This window comes from Capsicum annuum, chromosome 9 (assembly GCF_002878395.1).
Source record: "Capsicum annuum cultivar UCD-10X-F1 chromosome 9, UCD10Xv1.1, whole genome shotgun sequence".
NCBI classification, from domain to species: Eukaryota; Viridiplantae; Streptophyta; class Magnoliopsida; order Solanales; family Solanaceae; genus Capsicum; species Capsicum annuum.
The window spans coordinates 166,925,112-166,931,801 of NC_061119.1; positions in this window are offsets into that span (position 1 = coordinate 166,925,112).

Consider the following 6,690-nt stretch of genomic DNA (forward strand, 5'->3'; position numbering starts at 1 on the left):
GACTTTGTTTAACTGACGGTAATTGATGCATATTCTGAGAGAACTATTTTTCTTACACGCGAAAAGGACTGGAGCGCCCCATGGGGAAACACTAGGCCTGATGAATCCCTTATGTAAGAGATCTTTCAACTATTTTTTTTAACCTTTTTAGCTCAGTTGGATCCATTCTGTAGGGAAGAATAGAGATAGGCTGGGTATCTGGAAGGAGATCTATTCTGAAGTTTATTTTTCTTTCGGGAGAAACTCCGGGAAGATCTTTAGGGAACACATCTGGAAATTCCCTTACTACTGAAACTAACTTGAGACTTAGGGTCTCAGAACTAGAGTCTTTGACTCGAATAAGATGGTACATACACCCCTTAGCTATTATTTTTCTTGCCTTAAGATATGACACAATTTGCCCCAAGCACTGAAGTACTACCCCTCTATTCAGTACCTGGTTCATTAGGAAACTGAAACCAAATAACTCTATTTCTACAATCAATTGAGGCATAACATGACTGGATCCAATCCATACTGAGAATGACATTAAAATAAGTCATCTCTAACTCTACAAGGTCAACTTAGGTGACTTTCTAGGATATTGTGATCCAACAGTTCCTGTATACCTACCTGACTACAATAGAGACCCCTATTGGAGTAGAAGCTGAGAAAGGTTCTGCTAAAGATTCAGGACTGATACCAAGATCTACTGCTATATAGGGGGTTACAAAGAAGAGTGAAGCTCTGGGATCTAATAAGGAATAAACATGAAGGTGAAAGACCTGTAATGTACCCATAACCACATCAAGAGAACTTTCCTGATCCTGGTAAGACTGAAGTGCATACAGCCTATTCTGGCGCTGTCCATCAGTGGCACTAGAAGTAGCGCCCTGCTGAGTCGGACGACCTGATGGTGCTGCTAAAGAGTTAGTCTGACCCTGTTGGCAATCATTCCTACCCTTCTACATACTTACAAGACACTCCCTTATCTTGTGGCCTAGATTTCCACATACAAAACATGCATCACTACTACCTTTACACATACTCCAATGATTCCTGCCGCATTTTCTGTAGGGTGGATTAGTACGACCAATGTTCATGCTACCCTGAGATTTAGATCTTGGTGCTCTATCCCGATTGTCATTCCTGAGCTTTAACACTAGCGTACTAACTGGAGGTGAAGCTGGGGCTGAAGATTTCTGATGAAACAAAGAATGGTTACCACCTTTTGACCTTGGCTGAGAAAAGTTAAAGCTACTTATTTTGGCTCTCTTATTCTTTTTTTTTTTCTCCTTATACTTCTCTTCCTCAATTTGCTGAATATGAACTATCGGTCTAGATAGTCCATCTTCTTAATCAACATAACAGTCCTACACTCCTTAACCACATTCTCAGCTACACCAAAAACAAACTTATTCATTCTAGACCTGTTATCACCTACAATCGAAGGAGCATATCTCGCCAACTGAGTGAACTTAAGAGAATATTCCTTTACACTCATACTACCTTGCTTCAAATTAATGAAATACCGTACCTTAGCTTTCCTCAACTCTAATGGAAAAAACCTATCTAAAAAGGCTGTAGCAAACTCCTCCCACTCTATAGGCCCTGCCTTATTACCCCTATTACCTTTTCACTGCTTATACTAGGTGTGAACCACATCTTGCAACTGGTAAGAAGCCAACTCTTCACTCTCACTCGAAGTGGCACCCATGATATTAGTCACCTTCTAAACCATATCAAGAAACTTATTCGGATCCTCTTCAGACTTGGATCCCTAAAACAAAGGGGGATTCATGCGGGTGAAATTCCAAATCCTAGTTGCAGATATATTTGCCACAGGATTTACTGGGGCAACAACCTGCTGATTATTCTGAGCAGTTAGTGAATGTGCTAAGGTAGTGAATGTAGCTCTGAACTCGGCATGAGAGACGTGCTTGTTCAGGGGATCTTCCTGAACAGCCGGAGGTATGGGCCAATTTCCATTTCTTCTTCCATTATTTTTTTAGGAGACATTGCCTGTAAACGGAAGGAACAATGAGTCAGAAAGAGAGTTTTAAGTAGAGCTTATGCTTATTTGCATGACATAAATATTGAAAGAAGGGAAACTTTTCCTAAAACATCTTGTAGCCTATTATCCATAAGTTTAGCGCACTTCACACCCATGCATAACTCTACTCAACATGGCTTTTTAGACTCTCTAGGACACTATAAAACCTTAGTCTCTAATACCAAGTTTTGTCATGACCCGAGGGTACCCCCTAGTCTCGACAACGATACTTACGGTCAGAAGTGGCCATAAGCTAACCTATGAGCTGGTACTTTCTATGAGCACTGAGTATAATAGCAACAAAACACATATGCAGAAGATATATTAAGAAACATAGTCACGACAATCTGAATACTGAAAGTATAACTGTTAAATTTTAAAAAACTAATAATACTAAAAGGTCTGGTAACTGAATAACCATCTAAATAGCTATTTGATTATCTGAAAAGCTTCTAACTGGCTGACTGTGGATTTGATGGGACAAACCCTCAACTAACTCCAACTGACTAAAATAAAGAAATACTAAAATAACTGAATGAAATATAATCTTGCCCTCAAAAGATGAGGACTCACCACTGCTACTGCTGCTATAATGCTGAACTATCTAAGCTCGATTAGGAAACTGTGCATCCAAACCTATGATATAAGACATCATAGTGTGAATAAAGTATGCGGTCAGTACTTTGAATATACTGGTATATGAGATGAGGTTAGGCTGAAATACATGGGTTAACCATACATAAAGTAATGGCTAACTGAACAATATGAGATAACTAAGTAAGTACGCATGAAAACTGAAATACTGATAATGCAAGACCAAACATATATACATTTTTGAAATAACCTGTAAACTAAAATACTAAAATCTGATAACTGAATATTGAGAATCTGTATGGTTTGGTCAAGCAGACCTAAGCTGATACTATACTGAATCCTGTACTGAGACTGTGGGAGCTAGCTATAACCAATATGCCCCAAATCTATTATTGGGGTCCGACCTATTGCCCCAGTTAGAAGGGTGTCAGTACCATGCCATGGGTACTAATGCTGGCTGTGTGGATCTACTAATCTGATATCCTGAAGGACTTGGGTGTCATGCCTAACTGAAGAGGGACCCCTCAAAGTCTATGGTGGCACCGTAGGTCTAGAACTTAAGGAATGCTACTAACGTCTCATGCCTAACTGATGGGGGAGACAAGTGCCTCATGCTTCATTGACGGGGGAGATGCCATCCATATGTTCACTCGGTACTAAGCTTTTCTCCCAACTGAAAGACACTAATTTTGAACTAAACTAAACTCAACTGAGAGTTATTCTATAACTAATAATGCTTATCATGAATATGAATATGTGAGTATAGTGAGAAAGTTTATGGATTGACTGTTTGAATACTTGAAAAGCTGAATTTATACAAATCACATAGGTATCGGGTGTTCATAACTTGCCAGCACTAAATGAAATTAACTATAATGCCATATAAAAGCTATAAAACTATAGTAGGGGATCATTGTTCAAAAACCCAACACTTAGGCATTTCATCAAACACATGAGAATCATGAATTTAAAAATGAGAATGGGTAAATCATGTGATAATAACATCATTACAATACTAAAACCATGAGTTAGGGATTTAATATGAAAATTTCATTATTTAAACTTGTAAAGACTCATTCCATCAAAACACTTGTAAATAAAATATATAAATCAAAATTCATAAGAGTTTCATGGATATAATTCATCATCATAAACATGTAAAATTCATTATTTGAAACATAAAAATAGATTCTTGGACTCCATGGGTGAAAAAGCACCATGGATGAACATCACACATACCTTAAACCCTTAAGCTTGAAAGAAGAATACCAATCTTGAAGCTTTCTTGAAGGTTCTTAGATTTTGAAAGCTTGAATTCTTAGTTTCCTTGGAGAGGAAGGAATGAAATTTAATGATCTCAAGGAAAAAGTAGGGTTTAGTTTTAGAGAAAATTGGGGAAGATGGGAAAATAATGCCCTAATTGATGTGTTAATTCATGTTTTTATGAATTGATTTGATAGGAAAAGAGATAACTGCCCTTTAGGAAATTAAATTTTCAACTGGAACATGGTTTAATGGGTCACCGTAATGTGATGAGGAGTCTATCACTATATGAACTGCGATGCGATGCTATTACGGTGAGCTGCTGGAATCGAAATCCAAATACGATCCAATCATTGTCCAAAAAATCTAAAACTTCCCCGAGACATGCTCCTTACACCCCTGAACATGTATTAACTTAAAAACCTATATCTCGGGGTCGGAAAGTCCAATTTAAAAATCCTCAAAGTTATGAGGACAAAAATAAGACCAAGTCCCCAACGCTTAGTGAAATTTTTAGGCTTTAAGCCTCTTATGAATGCAACTAGGAGCTGATCTATGCTAACTATAATATGGGGTATTATAGAAGTCTTCGTTGATTCCAGATGGCCACTGAGAGAAAAATTTAGTGAGATGATCTTGGATGTAAATTCTTACTATGCTAGCAAATCCAAAATATCAATTTTAGGCTAGGTAGACCTTTGGTTTGGGTCCCAATGCACCAAGCTCATTTCGACCTATTCGTTGGAAAGTGTGAAAATTAAAAGATATAGGTGTGGGGACCATAATTAGTCTAAACCACCTTGTATGTAAAATTTGTCTTCACTAACGCATCTGGAACATCAAATTTAGTGAGGTTACGTAGTTCATTTATGAAAATCAAAGTTCAAATTAGTTCCGAGGGTCAAAAATAAGTTTTTGACTTTGTTGGTACTGGGCAAGTGCTATCTCACAAGGACCTATTAATATCACAATAGTGCAATCACGATCCCTAGGACTACGATAACAGTATCTCCATGCCTGAAGGGGCTATAAATAGGCCCTTCAGTCGCGATTTGGCCATTTTCTCTTTATCTTTGAGTTCTAGAAGGGTGAGATAACTCTAAAATGAATCTTGGGTGTGACTTGGGAGATAGATTAACATATTTTAATGTGAATATATTTGGATTTAAGTAAGAATCCTTTGAATACATACTTGAATTTCTTGATTTTTTGGCCAAAACTCCAAATAGCTTGAGGGCTTGATTTTAGCCCCAAATAAGCTTAGCATTCACCTATTTATTAAGGGTTATAATTCCTTGATGGTGTATAAACCTGGATTGACCTCAAAAATGTATTTACCATAAGTGGGACCTACTTGGGGTTTTTGGTGTTGTTTTTTGGCCTGAAGCATAATGGTGCGATGTGGGTATTGTTATGCTCGTATTGATAAAAAAATTATGTGTTTTAATAGCTTGACATCTTGAAGAGGCTTCTCGAAATGGGAAATAAAGGTTTAGTGGATTGATGAGAATTCTTTAGATTTCAGGTAAGTTAGGTTTATCCCTTGTTAGAATGAGCTTTGTCATAGTATTGTTGTGATATCTGGTTAAATTGGGAGGGTTTTTAGGTGTTAGTTGATAATTTTTGAAGACTTGTAGTTATTTGGATATTTTATGTCATTTGGGCCCATATAGTGAAATGTCTAGCTTGTTGTCTTGAACCATAATGGATTAGATTTAATGTTTCATGCTTAATATGAGAATGCATAGAACTACTCTAATTAAATGGGAGTGACCTTATCACTCATTCTTAGGGCAATATTAGCCTTAGATGCTTACTCTAATGAAGTCAGTTTAGTTCCAATGGACTTAATGATAGTATTTGAGTAGATCCCTACCTTGGACTTAATGGTGGCTTGCTATACATCTATGAGTTGAACTAGATACCTTAGCCTAGTCTAGGGTAGAAATAAAATTAGAAGGTATATTAGGGGATTTAGAAGTAGTCCTTCACCTACCTTAAGCCAAGATTGAGATAGTCCTCGTGAGACCCATAGATGCTTATGAAATTCCTAAAAAATGCCCCTTCAAGAAATATTGAGGAACCTTGATAGTAAATTTATTGATGATGCCATAATGAGCTATTGTTTATGCTATTAAAGAAGTCCATGACCATGTTATTATTAGGCCATGGATGTAGCTATTACTCGAGCTGTTGATTTAGCTATTGTTTGTTTATTGAATGGACCAACAAACACCTTATTGAATGAGCCCTTGGCTATAACATGGCTTAAGCCATAAAGTACAATATTGACTATGCTATGAATAAGCTATAGATTATGCCATAGATTTGATATTGATCAAATTAGTGATAAGCTTTATGTACGCTAATAATGGGCCAATGAATAGGTTACTTGTGGGCCATTGCTCTTGATAATTTTTATGGTTATTATCATGGACTAATGTACTAAATTATTGACATATTACTTATAACATTCATGTTACATATATACACTTATTGATAATGTCGCATTGATAGTGAACAAGGAAATATAAAGGTATGCTTTTTTTGCTTCTCTTTTTATGTTTATTTAATTTAGTCCTCGTGGGGCTTGTTCTTTACTTTTTCCCTCATGGGACTTGATCTTTACTTTAGACCTTGTGGGGCTTGTCCTTTACTTTAGCCCTCGTGGGGCTTGATTTTTATTATTGATATTAATATGAATATTAAGATGATTTTATGATGCTCGACAAGGCCGATAGATACTATAATGATATGATGATACTCGACAAGGTCAGAGGATACTGTGATGATATGATAAA